Below are 20,293 nucleotides of genomic sequence, written 5' to 3' on the forward strand. Positions count from 1 at the left end.
CTACTTTTGAGGTTAAGTAATAAAAATAATAGTAATTTCATTTTTACTTGCTTTTATTAGCATTCATATTATGTAAAATGTTTTATCTAGAGGGGAAAAACAATGGAGGAAAGACTGTTAAATTTTTCTTTAGACCGTTAAGTGATTCCAAGGAAATTCAGGATTCCTCAGAAGATGTTATTAATACACACACTAGTATACACACACATACACTCCCCCATACATGCACTCCCATGTTCTATATGTTTATAAACATATATTTTTTTGATTATAAGACTTTCTCTGAAAGAAAATTTGAAACATAATACTTGGGTTAGCTTTCCATCCCTGTGAAAAACACATGAGATTGCCAGGTGCAGTGGTGCCCGCCTATAATCCCTGTGACTCTGGCACCTGAGGCAGGAGGATCTCAAGTTCAAAGCTAGCTTCAGCAACTTGGCAAAGCCCTGAGTGACTTAGTGAGACCCTGTCTCAAAATAAAATATAGAAAGGGCTGGGTTGTGGCTTAGTGGGTAAGTACCCCTGGGTTCAATCCCCAGTAACCCCCCCAAAAAAAAAAATAAAGGAAAAGAAAAATATTCTGAGATTAACAAGTTATAAGGAGGAAAGTTTTATTTTGGCTCATGGTTTTAGAGGTTTCAGTCCATGCTAACTTGATCCGTTTGTTTTAGGACTTTTGGTGAGGCAGTACATCATGGCAAAAGCACATGGCAGATAAAGCCTGTTTACCTCATGGCAGCAGGGAAGCAAAGAGAGAAAGAAAAGATTGCAGTTCCCATATTCTCTCCAAGGGAACTTCCCCTATGACTGAAATTCCTTCCAGTAGGCCCCACTTCCTAAAGGTTCTACCACCTCCCAGTAATGCCATGGGTGAGAGATCAAGTCTTTAACATAGAAGCCTTTGAGAGAAAGTTAAGATCCAAATTACAGCAACACTACTTCAGTTATTTTTAAAAAGAGCATTTAGAAAATTCAGTGCAAAAATGGCATACTTGCTATTTAAAGCTGTGTATTGATCAGCAAATTTGAAAGGAAGATGTTCTCTAATTGACCCTTGATTCAAATTATAGGAAATAACACACTGAAGGCATTTACTGATATATTTAAGGAAAACATGAGAAATGTGGGGAATGTGAGAAAGCTAGGGAGAATCTTTACTTTGACTTTTCCTGATATTTCAGGATATGACATTTTACATCATTTTCCTCATACATTTATTATGTCATCTGTGGCAAACTTACATCAACCTGGAGTTATGCATATATTACATTAAATATACTCTGAGTATAGTATATACATTTAAATATGAATTTGTATGTAGAGACAATACAGTATAATCAATTATTAAGCAAAAAACAGGGTTCAGCAAGATAATGCTCCCAGGTCCTGTAGTTGTCACTGTTCTACAGTGATGTGGAATTAGAAAACTCTTAATTTTTCATCTTATTGAATTTTCCAAAGTAGGATTTTTGAGTCACATATTAAACAGGAGCATGTCTTTTCTCAGAACCTGTAAACCATCTAGTTGAAAGATTGACAGCTGGTGGAAGAGAACACAACCTTGTATTTGGTTTCAGACAGGCAAGAGTTTTAGTCACAGCTGTGATGATAAGGAGGCAAGTGGGAGGGTTTGCCTTCCACACAGCAAGTTAAACAAATGCAGCATAATATCTCCATTGCTATCCAAGTCACTTCCTGCTTCAGCATTCTTCATGCACACCCTTTACATTACTTGAATAGAAACTCAACCAGAAACCTAGGCTTTAACTTAATTTTGTTTCTATCATCAGAGTATGGGAACGACAAGATAAAGCCTACTACTAACCACTGAAAGATTTGGAAGTATTACATATATATATATATATTTTAATGGGCCTTTGCTAAATATATTATAAAAAATTTAAAAAGGGCCACATTACACTCATTTGAACAGTCTTGGTCATTGATTTTCTTCTCATGCAGTTTTCTCTGTATGTAGTAACTCTCTTATTGAAAATTGGTGCCATTTGATGCAGATGTCTTCTATATTCAGAACAGTGAAGAGGAGGCTAACTAAACACTTAGAAAGTGACCCATGTAACTACATATTGTGATTGTCTCTTTATTATACACACAAGGATCTTGAATTCTGTAAAGAAATCATCTTCAGGAAAAAAGTTGCCATACTTTGAGATACCAAATATGGAATATTCAATTAGCAAGAATGAAAGAAAAATATCACAAAAGCAATAGTATTTGAATTAAGAATAGTTTGGTTCAAATACTTTGTATGGCAAAGCCAGAAAGAGATAAAAAAAACCTGTATTTCTTTGTTAACTCATGAACAAATAAATGTAGACAATGTGTTTATCTGCTGAACAGTAAAAATGAAGTTTTCATAATGCATATACTAAGGAGGATGCCTGTTCCATGATGTTCAAGGTAAGGAGACATGGTAGAGAGAGAAGGGAGTAATAACAGAAGTCCTTGATAAAAGTAATTTGACAAAGCAGGGAGGGTGGTCCTCCTACAGAGCCAAGATTTGCCTTATGCCACACGCTGATTCTTGCATAGACTTTTTGTCAAGATATATTTTCCCTGGATTTAGAATTTATAAGATGTGCTTTGCTAATATTAATACAGCATTTTCTTTCCCTCATAGACAAGTCTGCTTGAGCAAAGCAAGACATATATAGAATGCATTGTTCATTATTTAATTAAGACAAATATATCCTATGAATGAAAAAGAAATAGAGTTTCTTCTTGTTTCACTTTGATTTTATTTCCCAAGGGATAGCTAACAACAATACTTGAAAAACAGTTGGTTATTTAGTGTTGGAGAAGAAATCTATTCATTTTTTTCCCCTTCTAATCTTTCATCATGGTGGTATTCAGTTTCTTCATCTTCTATATGGCATCTATCCTATACAAAACTTTGAGAAATACATTTTATATTTAGTTTATAGTATCCATAAAACATTCATTCCTGGTTTTAAAGTTGTAAAATAATTCATAAGATTTGTTTAAGGAGTGCATTTCCAAAATTAGTCCTAACCTAACTAGTGATGTTATTTAGTGGACTTCTCATTTTTAAGAGAAATGAATTTTTTCTTAAATATTAAATATTTGCTAATAGCTATATTTGCGTATACAAATGGTACCTTACTACAAAATTGTATAGAACATATATGCATTCATTTGTTAATGATAAAAGCTTAAGGAATAACTTTTCCCTCAAATAGAACAATAAGAATTATCTTCGTAGTTTTTTTGTCTTTTTTTGGTGCTGAGTATCAAACTCAGGGCCTTTCACCTGTTAGTAAATACTCAAATACTGAACTGAAACCCCAGACCTACCCAGATCCTTACTTGCATTATATGATCAAGATAAATTTTGGTCTTCTGTCTTTTGATGATACTCTGTAAATGTTTAAATTTAATTATGGAAAATGTGCATGTTTATGACTTGCAGTTTAATGAGAATTTTGGAAAGGTTCTCTATTTGTATTTTGTCCATGTACTTCATCTTATTTTCTCACTTTGAGAGAATTGTAATATAATGCTAGATTTGGAATACAATTTTCTTTTTTTTTAATGAGGAAAGATAAAAATCAATCATCAGAGAAGAGACTGAAACATTAGAGAATAAAGTATTGAAAAGAAGAGCTACACACCTGCAAATCCAATGGAGAGTGTAGATTAAATCTAGGTAAGTCCAATGTCACTATTTGCAAAACACACGATGTTTGAAAGGATAAAAGAAACCCCACCAAACCTTATAGTTATTTAGGTAGAGCTTACCATAGGGATTAAAATTAACATTCTAAATTTGTAACAATTTATAACTTCACTTTAAAGTGATACCAGCTGAGCTCTAGTAATGTACATTGATTTTGCTCCTAACTCCATTCTTACCTTCATGTTGTTGTGATCACAACTTAAATCTTTAGGTATTATATGTCCATTAACATAGGTTTATATTTATTGTTTTATATGTTCATCTCTTAGCTCATACAGAAACTCAAAGGAGGAGTCACATGTCAAAATACATTAATATTAGGTTTTATACTTACCTATATAGTTACCTTTAGCAGTGTTTTTTCTTTGTATGATTTTAAGTTTCTGTTTATTGTCCTTTCATTTTAGCCTAAAGGACTCTGTTTAGTATTTTTAAAAAAATTATAGTCTGGTTTGTCTTCACTTTGGATGCTAATGTATGAACAATTCATAAAAATATTATATTTTTAAAGGGACAAAGAGAAATTACAATGGTAAAAGTAAATACACTTGTAATTGCATTAAGTATAAATGAATAAATATGTCACTTAAATGACTAACAAATTACTACAGATTACAAGAAATTGTAACTGTATCCTATTTGTCAGGAGGCATAGCTCAGAACTAAGGATCTATAAGCACAAGTAAAACAATTGAATTAACTGTTCCTGGAAGTTGCTAACAACAATAACGACTAAAAGCTGAAGTGGACAATTTGTGTTGGATGAATAAGGTTTTAAGGGGAAAGTCTCTATGCAATGATAAAAACAATTTGCCAACTATATATAATAACTCTAAATAACTAGAGTATATATCTTAGTCTTAACATATGTAAAATAAAAATGAAATAACAACAAGTAGTAGATGTACATCATCAAAGTGTACTTTTTATAAGTTTAAAAAAATGATAAGGATAAAACTGTATTAATAAATGCACCTTAAGAGCACTTCACTCTGTAACATAGAATATTTATTCTTTTTTTTCCATTGGCATGTTATAATTATACATGATAGTGGAATTCATTATGCCACATTTGAACATGCACATAAGGTAATTTCATCAATCCCATTTCTCAGTTTCTTCCTTTTTTCCACCCTTCCTCCCTCCCTCTGATATGCTCACCCTATTCTACTGATCTCCCTTTTATTATTATTATTTTAACAAGTGCACTAAAATTATATATGTAAAATCAGGATTATAGAGCAGGTCTACTAGCAATGAACTTTGTCATCTCTTACGTTTTTCAGCTCTTATAATTTACTTTTTGTAATTTCTATTCCTTTGGAGATAATTCTTATTTGTTCATACTTAGTTTACCTAATTCCCTTTAGGTAATTTACACTTTCCTTCAATTCTTTGAATTTAATTAAGACATTTAATTTAAAGACTTTGTCTAGTAAATTTTAATGTCTTAAGCTTCCTTGGGAATGGTGTCTGTCAGTTTCTTCATCCCCCTGGAATGGGTCACACTTTCTTACTTTTTGGTGTAATTTATAATGTTTTGTTGAGAACTGGATATTTTGAACATTGTAATGTAGTAATGCTGGAAATCAGGTTCCACCCCTGACACCAAGTTGCTATTATTGCTTGATAAAGGCTGCAGTTGTTCATTTGTTTAGCATCTATTCCAAATCGTATTGAAATCTATATTCCATTATTTCTACAGTCAGTGAACCAACAGGGAATTCCTTAAATGTCTGGATCTAATGAGAAAAGGAAAAATAAATTATGTTCTGTTTCTTTGAATTCCTTTAACTGATGCCAGTGAATCTGCTTTTGCTCATCAATGTTGAATCAGTGGCCAGCCTCTGTTTCAGTCCTTCAACCAACTGCCAGAAAGAGCAAAATACAGAACTACATACTTTGGGAGAGAAAGACTCTGTAGTCTACCCTGGCACAAACCACCCACACTTGGACTACGGTGGTTAACTCATGATTGCATTCAGCAGGGCTTAAGGATAGTAGTTACTATGTGTAAGACTGAAATTGTACACATTTACAGCCTTTCTTCATCAGGCACCCCCTTGGACACTACATTTAGCTAAAATCCAGGGTTCTGAAGTAGTTGATTCTGACAGTTCTTGCCGTATCAATGGTTGTTTTATTGGAGAGACCATTACAGGAACTTCCTACTTCACCATATTTCATGGTATCATTCCCCTCCATGTTCATTCTTAAAAGTGTTCAGGTTGAACAATAATTTATTTAATCACCTACTGATAATTAATGATAGGAGCAAGAAAAAGTGATGAAAACAAATTTTTACTAAAAAATATAAGCTATGAGAATCATTAATGGATATTTATTAACTTCTCAAAGAGTAAAAGAGCCTAGGTGAATGCTACAGGGTTTGTCTAGTTTCAATTCAATAGGGCTTCTGCTCTTTAGGACATTTCTATCCTAGTGCAGCACCGCAGTGGTGAATGTTTTTGTTAGAAGGATTGATGGCTCATTTTGATTGCCATCCTGCATTTAGATATGTGGTATTGTCATTGTTAACTTGTGAAGTCGGAGGTGTGGTCTGTGGAGCAGTCTCATCTCCTGTTGCTGACATGGGTGCCATATTGTCTGTCTGTATACTTGCCTCCCTTTCCCAAATCTGTGGGTGGGTCATGAACAATTGCTTCATGGCTGTGTGCAGTCTGCAGGCCTTATGTTGTGTAGGCCTGCTATAGACAATGCTCTTTAATTGGGCAGAAAAGTTGCTGCACTGGCTTCTTTCCCAACTCAAAAAGCTGAGTACATGCTGTTACTGCAGCATTTCCAGTCTATGCCAGATCGAGGAGCAAGATCCCAGGGTTGAAAATCAAACTAGGGGCTCCAAATGCTGGTAAATAACATTACATTTTGACTGTTGAGTCTGATCATATTTATAATTGTAGGAGGTGCTTTATTGAAAGTGAATTAATATACTTTTACTCATTCTGGAAATTTGCTTCAGCTGCTTTTAAAGTTCCACTTAAGATGATTTTCATTAAAGTTTTTGGTAACTACTTAGAAAAGAACAATAGAGTACATTTGAGAAAAAATTGCTTTCAATGAGAGATGTTGGGTTGGTGGCTGGCAGGCTGCCTTCTCTCTCCCACAGATAGGAAGCTACAGGTGATAGCAAATTTCATTTTTAAAAAATATAAGTGAATAAAAGTGGAATAGTGAAAGTGACTTGTCTTTTATCTTGATCTCTATTAAACATGACTGATACATGTTTTGGTGGTGAAAGTAAGTAAAATAATTTCCTATTTATATAAGTAATTATATTTTATGGTTGCATTTTAAACTCTGGAAAAAGGACATCATGATAAAATGCCTATCAAAATATTAGCCTATATCAGATGAAAAGACCACATATAGTATCTCATAAAAACTTTCTTTAAGAATCTTATTACACTTAAAATATAGAAATTATAAACATCCACTAAGAAACAAATAGTTTTAATCTTTTTTGTAGTTTTCCACTTGATGTTAATGTTGTGTACATTAGTATCAATGCTTCAGTTTAATATTACTTTCTCTAGCACTAAAATTGCTAACACCATGGCTTTGGTAATGCACATTTGAATATTTAATTATGTTGCTATAAACAGCTCTAATGCTACATTTTCATTGAATATGATGGGTCTTCTGTTAGTGCTGACATTTACAAAATATTACTTTGTTTTTCTGTTGTATACACAACAGAAAAGTATTCCCACCTGAGATTTCCCCAAAGTTTCACTTGGGAAACAGAACATGATTTGAGTGATGTTTGTGTTGTATGTTGCTGAAGTGAAGTTTTGCTTTGAATCAAGTCAAATGATGAAAACATAGTCCAGCTTTTTTTCCAGCAGAATGCAATTACCTCTAAGGCCTACAGTAAAAGACCAACTAATTGAGAACACTTGTCTTTGTTTTCAGTTAGCAAAGATTCTTATTAAGAAATGTCCATTTTTTTAATTCAAAAAGGTGGGTTTATATTTAATGAACTAAGAGGTAGGAGCTCTGAAAATCAAAGCATGTGCAGGTTATCTTCTTCCTCAGGGGGATATCTACTACTGCTGTGCTTGTGTGAAGTAATAATGAGATACCATAAGCAAACAGTAGATGATTCATGTCAGATGGTTCTCCAATAATGTTAGGGGGGAAAGCAGCTGATGTATGGGATATTGAAGGCAGATTAAGTTGTTAATGTATATTAGTATATTCTTAATTTCCTTTTAATTGAAAAAGACATATTGACTTTAATTAGAACCATTTCACAGGAACTGTCAATTAGCACATGTCAAACTAGTTAATTCAGAACAGAATTCTTTTAATTAGGGTCTGCTTTCCTTTAACTATGGGGCCAATGAAATCAGCCTTTCCTTATCTAGATTTTAAATGTCTCTAAGACATATAATACAAATGTAGACTCTTATCTATTATTAGAAGCCCATATGGATAACATTAAAATGATGATGCTGGCATTGTTCATGCAGCACAAATCAGAGTCCCTTTATGACTGTTAGGAAAAAAATGGCTTTGAACAAAGACTACTTTAAATACCAGATTTATCCTACTTTAAAAAGACTACAAAATTTATGACATGCATGTTCACATTTAAAGTATTATTTAATACGTCTGCTCAAATAAATGGGCCTATTCAAACGTTTTGTGTGTTCTATCAGCCGAATCCACATAAAACATTGTCAAACCATGCAGCAACATTTTTCCCTTAAATGATCTGTAATCAAAAAGGGAAAACAGACTGAATGATATTTTTTGGCACAACATAAAAATAGCATTGTTAACTTTCATTGCATCCAAAGATTTAATACCAATAGTTGATACAGTGACTAAACCACTAGTGGTGAGATAATGTGATCTTAGTAATCAGACAGTGTAAAACCTGAAACTTGGCTATTGCATAATATAATGATGTGACATTATAGCATTTTGTTACAGTTGCCATGAGTCACATGAGTGAGCTTGATGGGCAGGGTTGTATGGTGTTCACCTATAAAATAAGAGTGCTCAAAATTAAAAGAGGTGAATTAAGTGATTCTGAAAGGGGGAATTAATGTGAAGTCTGGCTTTCTTTATCATGTGAGATTTAGCAACTATTTTACTGAGTTATAGCAAGTAAGGATTACAGATATTAATGAAAGGAATATTTAATAAGCTAAACTCTGGATTCCGAAGGGAATTATCTAGTAAGATACTTTTTCATCCTGCTATCAGTGTATTTAGCTTAATGATAGCTGTAGTGTTCCTTTATGAAGTGTGCTGTACTGTCATTCTATCAGTGACTGCAGTTGTGTCATTCAAATCAAATGAGGAAGTGTGTGCTCTGCTAATTTTGGTCAACATCGGTAAAACAATAAAGGCAATAAACAGGTGAAAAATAATAGCAAAAAAATCCCTTTTGATCTTACAGGGTTGACCCCTTCTTCTTTTGAACTATTTCTAGTGAAAACTAAGCTCTCTGTGTTTAAAAGATGGCCAACATTTAGCACATCCCTATTTTGTCTAGATATGTGGGTTTTAACTTTTTTGGTGTCATATAGTCCCTTGCGTCCATATATTATTTTTTTTGTGTGTGTGTACATAAAATTTTATTGTATCTTCCAAAACTTTGTATATATTTTGTTAAAAGAAATTTTATTATGTATAATTGAGGTCTCTGACATGAAAAAATACTAATCTTCATCCCTGAAAAATCCACAGAGGCTTACATGCACTAAAGTTGCCAAAATGGGAGTCATCTTTGCTACAGAGTGAATATATGTGTGTCTCTAAAATTCATATGCTGAAATATAATTCCCAGTGTATTGGTATTTGGTGTTTGGGATATGATTAGGTAATGAGCATGGTGCTCTTATAAAAGAGACCTTAGAGAGCTGCTCTTCCCTTCTGCCATGTGAGGGCACAGTGGGAAGATAGCCATGTGAATCAGGAAGGAGATCATCAGCAGCCACAGAATCACTGTTGGTGCCTTCATCTTCGCCTCCTAGCCTCCAAAACTGAAAAGTGTCATAAGCCATCCAGTGAAAGATATTTTGTTACAATGGCCAGAATGAACTGAGACATTCTTTGAAAGTAATTGGGCATAGCCTGCTGAAGGGTATAATTTCAGTTTGATATTTTTCAGGTCTTATAGTGTTCTAGGCATTACACTTGTTTCTGAGAATGTAACAATGAGTAAGATGAGGAAACTAAGCAAGTAATTGTGCCAAGTTATTGACATATTTTCATAATTTCTGTGAATTCTTTTTTTTAAAGCAATTTTTAAACTTTTTGAGTTGGTTAAAATTTGATCTATTTTTATAAATTTTTTAAAGTTATAAATGTGATAAGGTCAACAATTTTGCATAAAAGTTGCCTGAAAATATAATTATGGAAAAATTAGAGGAGATAAATTTTGTTATAAGTTTAACTCATCATATTTTATCCTCTTTCCATCTATTTTATAGTTTTATTTTGGTTAATAATCTCAGGTAACATTAATATAAATTTCATGCATTTTTTGTTTGTTAATTTAAATTCTATAACTTATAATTATTTATAAAGAATATATAGGGCAAATCAATGTTTACAGCAGCTCAATTCACAATAGCTAGGTTGTGGAACCAACCTAGATGCCCTTCAATTGCTGAATGGATAAAGAAACTGTGGTATATATACACAATGGAATATTACTCAGTCATAAAGAAGAATAAAATTATGGCATTTGCTGGTAACTGGATGAAGGTGGAAAATATCATGCTAAGTGAAATAGGCCAAGCCTAAAAAATCAAAGGCTGAATGTTCTCTCTGATAAGTGCATGACAATATATAATGAGGGGGGTGGTGGGGGGAAGAGAAGAATGAAGGAACTTTGGATGGTGTAGAGGACAAAGGGGTGGGAGGGGTGGGGGACAGAAAAATAGTAGAATAAAACAGACAGTATTACCCTATGTATATGTATGATTACATGAATGGTGTGAATCTACATTGTGCACAACCATAGAAATGAAAAGTTGTACCCCATTTGTGTACAATGAATCAAAATGCAGTCTGTAAAAATAAAAATAAAAAAATAATATACAGGGGATAGTGATATTATTTTTATAAACTAGTTTCATTTAAACTCAAAGTAATGTGCAAATGATCTTGTGAGGGATGTTAATTGATTTCTCAATTATCTGTAACTAGGTTATCCATGCAGTGCTAGGTTTTAAATTTGAATAAGTGGCTAAGCACAATCTGCTTTCCAAAAATATTGACATATCTAGAGTCTGCTATTCCATCAGATATTCTCAATTCCTTTGTATCGCAAAAAGTTTTTTTTTAAGTTCTTGTATATATTTTGTTTTGATCTTTAAGAATATGCTGTAGCATTGTTAAATATTTATTTAAGTGTACATATATACTTAATTTATATATATGTGTGTGTGTATATATATATATATATATGCATGTGAGTATGTGTATGTGTGTGTTTAATAGTATGCCATAAACCTTAAAATCTCAGCTGAGTGATAGAAAAAGTGTACCTTAAATTAACTTAATTGTTAGTAATAATTGAAACCAGGTTTTATAACTTGGAATAGGAAAATGTGTGGATATGTAACTAAAGATATATTGGGTGATAGTAATGGAAGCTTCCCAAAGAAACCTTATATATTAATATTTTTACTTGTGTAGGCACTGCCTATAAAATAGGTAAGATTGAGCTATGAGAATTTTTAGATATTTTGAGAATTCATTCTGTTAAAGACTGTGTTGGCAGAAAAGAATAAGTAATATTTTTATTACTCAGAAAGAAACTCTGGTTTACTTTACATGTGGCAGATTTTATAGCATTTTTCTGATACCAGTATCTCTGCATTTTTTATTGGTAGGTCAAAAAATATACATATATTTTGCCCCAGTTTGCTTCTTAAATATCTGAAGCAGTTTAAATTCTCTTGTCTATATTAACATATGGAAAGTTCACCCTTGGTGCGTTTGTTAGCAACAAAAATCTTTTGACCTTTGGAAATTTACATGATTCATGAGACTTGATTTAATTGTCTTAATGGTACAGGTGACATAGGTTTTATATATTGATAAAATTAAACAAAAGTTATTCAGATAATATTTGTGAATCAAAACCATAAGGTAGTTCAGCATTTTAATATTATTTCAATAATTTGAGCTATCCAAATTATCTGAAACACAAAATTTCTAGAAACAACTGGAATGCTTTATTTATTTCAAAACATTTTATTTGTTCTTTTTAGATATTCATAACATTAGAGTGTATTTTGACATACATACATGGAGTATAAATTGTTCTAATTAAGATCCTGTTCTTCTGGTTGTACATGATGTGAAGGTGCCCTGGTTGTGTGTTCATGTACATACATAGGAAAGGTAGGCCCAATTCATTCCACTGTCTCTCCTTTTCTCATCTTTCTTCCCTTCCATTTTTAATTGTTGGATTTTAAGTTAAAGTGGAAACTTTCTTAATTATTTCATTCACTTTTAGATTTCTAGTCAATTTAGTGTTTATTTGCTTAGGGGCTAAATTTATTGCCCTGTGATTTCAGTTTGCTCTGTATATATGCAATTATCACTCCCCAAATCACACATTTCTACTTAATAATAATTATTTAAAATGTTGATTATATGTTTTATTATCATTTATTAAATTTATTTTTTATGTCTTGAGTGAGAGTATGATTACATAACTTTTGGAGAATGACAGGGAGATATTTGTATCTATTTTTATTTTCATCAGCTAGCATTAGCTTAATTTGGTTCAATAACACAGGCATTTACTGAACACCTATTATTTCCAAGCACAGTTATCTTCTAAGTATTAGTTCAAATGTTTATCTGCCTTTCTCCTGACTTCATTATGATGAACTTGTTAAAAACGAATAATCATCAATAGATTAATAATTGCCTTTAAAATTATTTATTTAGTGTTTTACAGATGAAGTATTCACAAATCCTTAACGTAAACTGAACAATCTTGTTAGAGTTATTAGGTTAATTTTCTTCATTGATATCATTTGGGGTTCTGCATGTAGAAATACTGTGCTCAAATTCCAGCTTTACTATATACTAGTTTTGTGAACTTAGATAAGTTACTTAAACTTTCTGGTGTTCAGTTCCTTTCTCTGAAAAATGGGAATAATAATACCTACCTTACAGTGTTGCAAGGATTAAATGAAAAGAATTTAGCATCATGCATGTCACATACTAAAATAAATCTTGGCATGTATCCCTTTTTCAAGTAGTTTTGTTGTACTAACTGTCTCCAATGAGATAGTCAGCTTTTTGTTAAGTAAATTCAACCTTATATGGAAATACAAATTGTTGATACAAATGCTCTACCAATTTGATTGATATTAACAGGAGAATTGTACCACTGTCTGTGGTCCTTCAGGAGGAGCTAGCTGATGGCAGTCATCTATTCATGACTAGCAGTCCCTTCTTCACTATGTGTGTGATGAATTATATGACTATCATCAGTGAAAGGCTTCTAACAAAAAACTTTGATTATAATAGTTTGATGTGGAAGATTCTTGAACAGCAGTATTAGCTCCTTAAAATATGGAAAAATATATAAATATCACCTGAAACCAAGTGTAATCACTAAATATTTTTGTGCTTTTTAAGTTTTGCAGTACTGGGGATTGAACCCAGGGTCTTGTGCATGATAGGCAAACATTCTACTTCTAAACTACATCCTAGCTACTGTGTATTTTACATAAAATATGCTGAGAATTTTGTGAGGTCACTACATTCTATTTAAATCTAAAATGACTGCATATATTTCATTTAAGAAAAAAACTGTTTTTTTGATGTTTGTATTTCTCTAGTTTCTGCTATAATAAAAAATGTTGGAACACAGATCTTTACATATTAAAATGTTTGGTTTGTATTTCTGATTATTTCCTTTGGATAATTCCTAAGAGTGGAATTACTGGTCAAAAAATGATACTTGGTATATTGAACAGTCTTCTAGAAAGTGCCAATTTATACTTCAACCAGCCCAACATATAACTAAAAAGTGGATTGTTTTTTGAATATAGTTTGGTTAGTTAGGTCAGTTGATTAGTATACTCCCCTCCCCCAATTTATTTTTGTTTAATTGACTCATTTTCACATTAATTTAGGAGGAGGCCCAAATAAGGTTCTAATGACCAATGTCATCTCACCTGGGAATTTCAAGAAGCTTTTAATTTAAAAATAATGTTTAAAGTGATATTTGGAATAATTGGTAACTTGTATTTTCAGTTTGACAATCTTATCTTGATTTTTGTATATATGATGAGGTCTCTGGGACTAATTTCTATAGCAATTTTTAGAGCAAAATGAGATTCTTTTTAATGTGCAATTAAAGTATTTGCATTATTGGTAATATATATTCTAGAAAAACTTAGGGGTAAAAACCAGCTCATTTTATTTTGTAGTAAAATCAGAAATAGGAAAAATACACTAACATGGTATTATCTAATGAGGGAAATGTTCCATGCAGATGTTTGTTTTTCTATTAATCCCTAAAATGGCTATATGCTTTTATTTATATAAGTAATATCAGATACAAACATGTTACTAGGAATAATATATGCACTTACAGAAAAGATAATAAACAATATGAGTTTAGGATCTTAATAAATTCTATTTTAAAGGTGATTTAAATCTCTAGATAATGTAAGATTTGAGATTTAACAAAGATGTAATATCTGTGTATGCTACTTTTGAGAGTTATTTAGATATTTTCCTCTTGGTTAGCTGAATTTAGTGCAGTTTCTAACTTAGAGAAATGAGAACTGGGTCCTGTGTAATGGGTCTTTTATGAGTCACAGAGAAATAGAATTTTATTTGGTTATTTTTCGAGCCTCTATCTAGGTACACTGGCAACCAATTTTATTTTTTTTAATAGTATGTAGATAGGAAGGTCCTGCTTTCAAGCTTGAACTCAAAGGGCACATTAAAGGAAAAGGGAAGCCATAGTTTTTTGTCTTTTTGGATTTTTTTTTGCCATCACTATACAGCATTTTCATTTTTCTTTCTACGTTGGGTACCTTTCCATGTTTACTATATTACACAGTGATGTTACATTTTATTATGTTAACACCAAGTTAGTACATATGTAAAGTAGAACTTTGCTGCTGTTACTATTGTTTTTCATTTTTGTGTTGCAAATACTTAACTTTAATGGCTATGAGTTATTTCAGAATGGAAATACTTTAGGGAGACACATTTTGTTTAAGCCAGATTAGACTGTTAACTAAAATTTGGACCTATCTGCTGGTAAATGTGTTGAGGTAATAAAAAAGATGAATATAAAAAGTCGTTATATACTGTATACTTGTCACATTTTCTAGTAAACATAAGTCAGTGAATGCAGAGCTTTTGGTTGGCAAGAGATAAATACATAAATTCATCCTTTTGCATTGGTATTAGTCTTAGGACCACAATTGCTAACTACACATGCAATACCAGAAACAGGATGTGTGAATGTAGGGAGTTGGAAAGATGCAATAGGGAAAGAGATAGTGCATCAGATAGAGTTTCAAGTATTCATGGAGTCCACATGTATTTCTTGAGTATTTATTGCATGCAAGCCATTGTACTAGATGCCATGGAAGATGAATGAGATATGGGTTCTACTCTAAGAGAACTTACAACCTAGATCAACTCCAAGAACTTTTCCTACACTGACAGTCTTTAATACTGTGGTTATTTATTGAATTCCAGTTCTTTATTCCTATGACTGGGCTGTATGTACATATAGAGAATAATTTTCTTCCATCAAATAATTTAGGGAGTACAAAAAATGAGGTTTCCCACAAATATTTTCACCAATGAGCCAGAATATCTCTGTTAACCATTCCATTAGGTAGTTAAATACAAATTATCATATAGGGGGTATAACAGATACTGTGCCAAAATATCAAATTTGTTTATCAGAAATAGTTATTTGAAATGAGAAAACTGAAAGAGTAAAATATAGAACATAACATTTTGGTGGCAGATAAATGGGGCTTAGAGTCAGGTCAATAGAATGGAGCACTGGCTAATGAGGACAAGTCTCAGAGAGGTGAGTTTAGGTCTGGGATGATCCCTGGGAAGCTTGGCAGAAGATAATGCCCTGGGGAAGAAGTACCCAAAAAGAGGAGAGGAGGCCTTAGCAGAGCTCAACTATCTAAGTGTCTCTGGGCTGGAAATATTTATAAGATCTGAAAAGAGTGGTGAGGCAAATCCTTGAGTTATATGATCCAAATGAGGGATCATTTTTGAGATACATTTGATTATCTGTCCTAAAATTTGTAGAATTAACATGCCCATTTTCTTCTGTCTTGAATTTATTTGTGTAATTGAAACTAATTTAAGCACAGTTACTAAAATAATGGAATAAATGTAATAAATAATGAAATAAATTATTTAAGACTATTTAAAACTGGGTATCTTACAGGTTATCATGTAGTTTAATAAGTCTTACTGCCTTGCTTCTTGTAAATATCCCAGCTGATTTTAAAAATAAATCTATATTTTCTTTGCTCTATAAGCCTAATGGGAAAAACCATGAACTTCATTATGAATTGTGCCAAAATTTTGTTCCACAGTTTACTTTCCCAGGACTCATTTTGAATTATAGAGATCATGTTCTACCTATAATCTCATGGAAGGACTTAGAAATAAGTAATTTGACCTTGTGGGGTATGGAATTTGGGAAGGAACTTGATTGAAATTAATAGATTCTATGTTGGCTGCTGCTTAATGTTTTAGAGATTGTTCTTCAAAGAGCCTAGTTGAATGCCAAGTCCAATGTCATTTAGTGAGGGGTGGTGGAGTCATATATACACAATCATTTATAAACTTGATGAGATTTCTTGCCAGTTTACATTTATTAACTTGAATAAAAACCAGGCTGGCTTTTCAGCCTTGTAGCTATGATCAGTGAATAAGCAGCAGATTCAACTTAATATTAACAAAAAAGGGTAATGTCAGGCTCAGTATTTTAGCAAATATACTTTAGTGGATATGTTTTGACTTTTAAAAATAGAATGTGAGGATTAAAATAAAAGATGTTGGTCATGTTTTAAAGATATTTTAAAGATACATTCTGGGGAAAGAAGAGAAGGAAATTAAGCAGATGAAATCCCAAAGCACTCAGAATTCCTGACACAGGAGGAATGGCTTCATGACCCTTGTTTTAGTCTGTTGCCTTCAGCATGGGGATTTGATACTGTTGGTACTGCTGCTGCCTTTCTCCTTGGTGTTAGAGGAATATCAAATCTATTCTTAGCAGTTTCTCAAATGAGAACTTCTGTTGAAGCTCCTGATTCAAAGGAAAAAAATTCTTTGAGGGAAATACACAAGTAAAAAGCAACTTATGGCAGTGAATGCAAAAGGAATAGTAACAGAGATGGCAAAAGTAGGTAGATATTAGGAGATGGAACAGAGAAAGATGACAAGAAAGAACAGGTGGGATGAAAAAAGATACCATTTTCAATTTTTATGTTCAGGCCTCAGCTGAGACTTGGCCTTCTCTCTTTTGCTTCCATCCCTCCAGTCATCCTCCAGCAGGTGAAAATCTGACCTAAATCTGGGGTTGATCGAGATCACCATCTTTTTACCTCTGCCTCTAGGTTCACATGGCCACCAGCACCGTTGCTGATCTTTTTACTCCTCATTCCACTGTCAATAGTATTCCTGTGAATTATCAAAGCTTCCCACTTAGTTAATTCAGCAGCTATTTTTTCAGTGTCCCCCTTATACCAGAAGTGCTATAGGCTTTGGAGATATATGTACTCATGGAATTTCCCTTATAACAGATAAACAAATATGTATATTTGATTTATTATAGAAAAGCAGAATTGAGAGGACAAAGAAAACAGTATGAAACTTTAAGGAGAAAGCTGGATGAAGTGAGGGAATTAAGATATGAGTTTCAGGGCAGCATGTATCTTGCAGCAGGATCAATCAAGTGCAAAGACACGTTTGTTGTATTCAAGGATCAACAAGAAGCCTGGTCGATGGAGAGGAAAGTGGTAGGAAATGAAGTTGAGTTAGGCAGAGGCAGATCACAAAAGCTTGCTGTGCCACAGTAAAGTCCTTGGATTTTATTCTGCATGTGATGGCAAGTCATCACACTTAGGGAGTTGAGAGCAGGGAGGGAATGTGATCTCACTTCACTCTAGGAATATATTCACAGATGAAAGCAAAGCTGCAAAGTATCAGAAGAATTCTTAGACACTAACGCAGTTGCATTTATTAATATAAACATTGCAGAAGAAATGGGAGGTGGTTTTTCAGGGACAGCTTATGCTGGATGACACTTCCAAAGGTTTGTTTTACCTCTGGAAGACTGTTGCAGAACCACAGAATTAATGTCTTTTTTCCTAGAAATAGCTCATTGGTTAGTTCTTTCAGAGACCAGTGGAAGTGGTCAATGGTGGTCAGTTCGATAAATATGTTTTTGTGGGCTTATTACATATCAGGTACTCTGCTGAATGCATTTGTGTAGACATTTGTCAACATTTTACAGAGAAAAACTTGGAGTTAAGGGTCCTATTGTGCCACAGTTGCTTTAAGTTCTTGGTTAATTACCCAAATATTCATATTAAAGCAAGTTCTTTGCCTGAATTACTTGGGTAATTGCAACAGTGTAGACCTGGGTATGAATCTTGTTTAATCAGGCAAAGTGCTGCTAAATTTCTAAGATTATGTTAAATAAAAGACTTGTCTTTTATTTTGGAACACATACTTCTAAATAATTTTCTGATAATTGAAGAACTCTATGGTTATTTTAGAAAATTTTGAAAATATAGACCTTTACATAGATACACATATGTACACACACATATTTTGTGATACTCCTTTGTTTTCCTTCTGTTATTGTCTCAGACCAATGTAAACTAGGTGATTCTGATGGTACTGTCATTATATTTATTTAAGTAGTGGAAGAATGAGAGGACTGTGCTTTGCCCAATGTTGCCAATCACCTAGACTTGTAAGATAATTTATTACCTGCAAATGTGTTTTGGAAACTTAAGAAATGTATTTGATAATTGAGTTTGTCTAGTAAAATTGTTACAGAGGTCATCTGTAGAATCTATTTCTGTAGATCATTAAATAACATAAGGTTTCATGTGTCTCGTCCAGCGAGTACAATGAAGACTCGGTTCTCAAATGAAGTTTTAAGGTCTTTATTTTTATGGGAGAGCTTCTGAGCCGAGTGCCTGGTTCTTCCTCCTCCTCCACCGCCACCGTCTTCTTTTTCTTCTCTTGTCGCGCAGCTCTCTCTCTCCTTCTCTTGTCGTGCAGTTTTCTCTCTCCTTCTTTTCTCTCGTGCAGCTGCCACTTCTCTCTTCTTCCTCTCTCGTCGTGCCTCGGCCGCCTCTCCTCTTTTCCCGTCCTGCAGCTGCTGCCTGCCCTCCTTGCCTTGCTTGCTCTGCCTTGCTTGCTCCCCCCACCGCCCAAGGTACGCAGCTTTATGGGATATAACAGCCAATCACCTTAACGGGTCAGGCGTTTGGCTCGTGGAAACTTAATGGTGGGTAATGAGGACATGTACTGATCACGAGCTAAGCACGGTCGCGGAGGAGATCAGTCAGCCAATAGAAAGCACTTGCAGCTGGGCTTCTCGGCGCCATAGGGCGAGGCCAGCCACCACTGCGGGCCCTATAGGGCAGCAGCCTCCAACATTCATGTCCTTATGGCCTATCTGTAGAGCATATTTAAAATCCAATATTTATTTGGCATAGTTCATCTAAAAAAATAAAATGCTCCCTTCTTCATTTGATAATCTCCTTGCCTTGAGGGTAATACAGCAGATGGTCGTCTATAACGTCAGATGTTTAAAGAATATTTATCATTATTATTATTATTACTTTATATGTGTTTCTATTTTGAATCCATATTCTGCCCAGGTGACTGAATTTTTGTCAGTTTGAGGCCTTACTTTTTTCTGGTTCTCTGTTAATTTTTGGGTGGAGGCGTTGAGTCCTGCTAATCATCTTCATCTTTCTACAGTGGAGGCATTTATAGAAATGGTCATCCTTTATTTTATTTCTGTAGTTGGCTGATCATCACAGTTGGCTATGACCTCCTGTATTCCTATTCAAAAGATTAATATGGCAAAGCAACTCTTTTTGCAACTTCGTGCTATTGATACATTGTGATTTTTATGTGCTTTCCAAACTAAAATGAAATGTGGAGAACACCCTGAGACTGCCATTTGTTCAAGCCTTCCAATGGCCAGGTGGGGCCTGGGACACTCTGAGGCTAGTATCTTGTTTGCTTCACATATTATCTGTCCAGTTCGGTGGGATATTTCTGCCTTTCTGAATCCCTATACTTAGGAATAGGACTTAGGTTGCCTCTGTTCCCTTGCAAGAAAAATGTTTATATCCATGGTTTCTTTGACACTGATTTTCTCCATTCCAGGGTGTTTGCATTGTCAGGGGGTTGAAAAAGTCTTACTTATTTACGAAGGTGTTCTCCTAAGTCTGTTTTCTGTGCCATATGTTGTAAACCCATGGGCTGCATTTGACCCACAGAACTGCTTTTGTTTGGACAGTATTTTAAAAATTG

The 20,293-nt window shown here is 33.6% G+C and overlaps 1 long non-coding RNA gene across 22 annotated transcripts in view; it reads left to right on the forward strand.

Annotated features, from left to right (window-relative positions):
* LOC306664896 overlaps positions 1-20,293 on the forward strand; it is a 147,440-nt gene that overhangs the window by 60,057 nt on the left and 67,090 nt on the right. For 15 of the 22 annotated variants that reach the window (XR_013764824.1, XR_013764825.1, XR_013764827.1 and 12 more), the window contains one exon: positions 3,584-3,688. The exons of 3 other annotated variants lie outside the window; for them this stretch is intronic. This is a non-coding gene — a long non-coding RNA (uncharacterized lncRNA). Of the gene's footprint in view, positions 1-3,578; positions 3,689-20,293 lie in introns of all 22 variants that reach the window. 4 more of the 22 variants (XR_013764826.1, XR_013764834.1, XR_013764837.1 and 1 more) reach the window with 1 other exon arrangement.

The sequence above is a fragment of the Sciurus vulgaris genome, assembly GCF_902686455.1.
Source record: "Sciurus vulgaris genome assembly, chromosome: 6".
NCBI classification, from domain to species: Eukaryota; Metazoa; Chordata; class Mammalia; order Rodentia; family Sciuridae; genus Sciurus; species Sciurus vulgaris.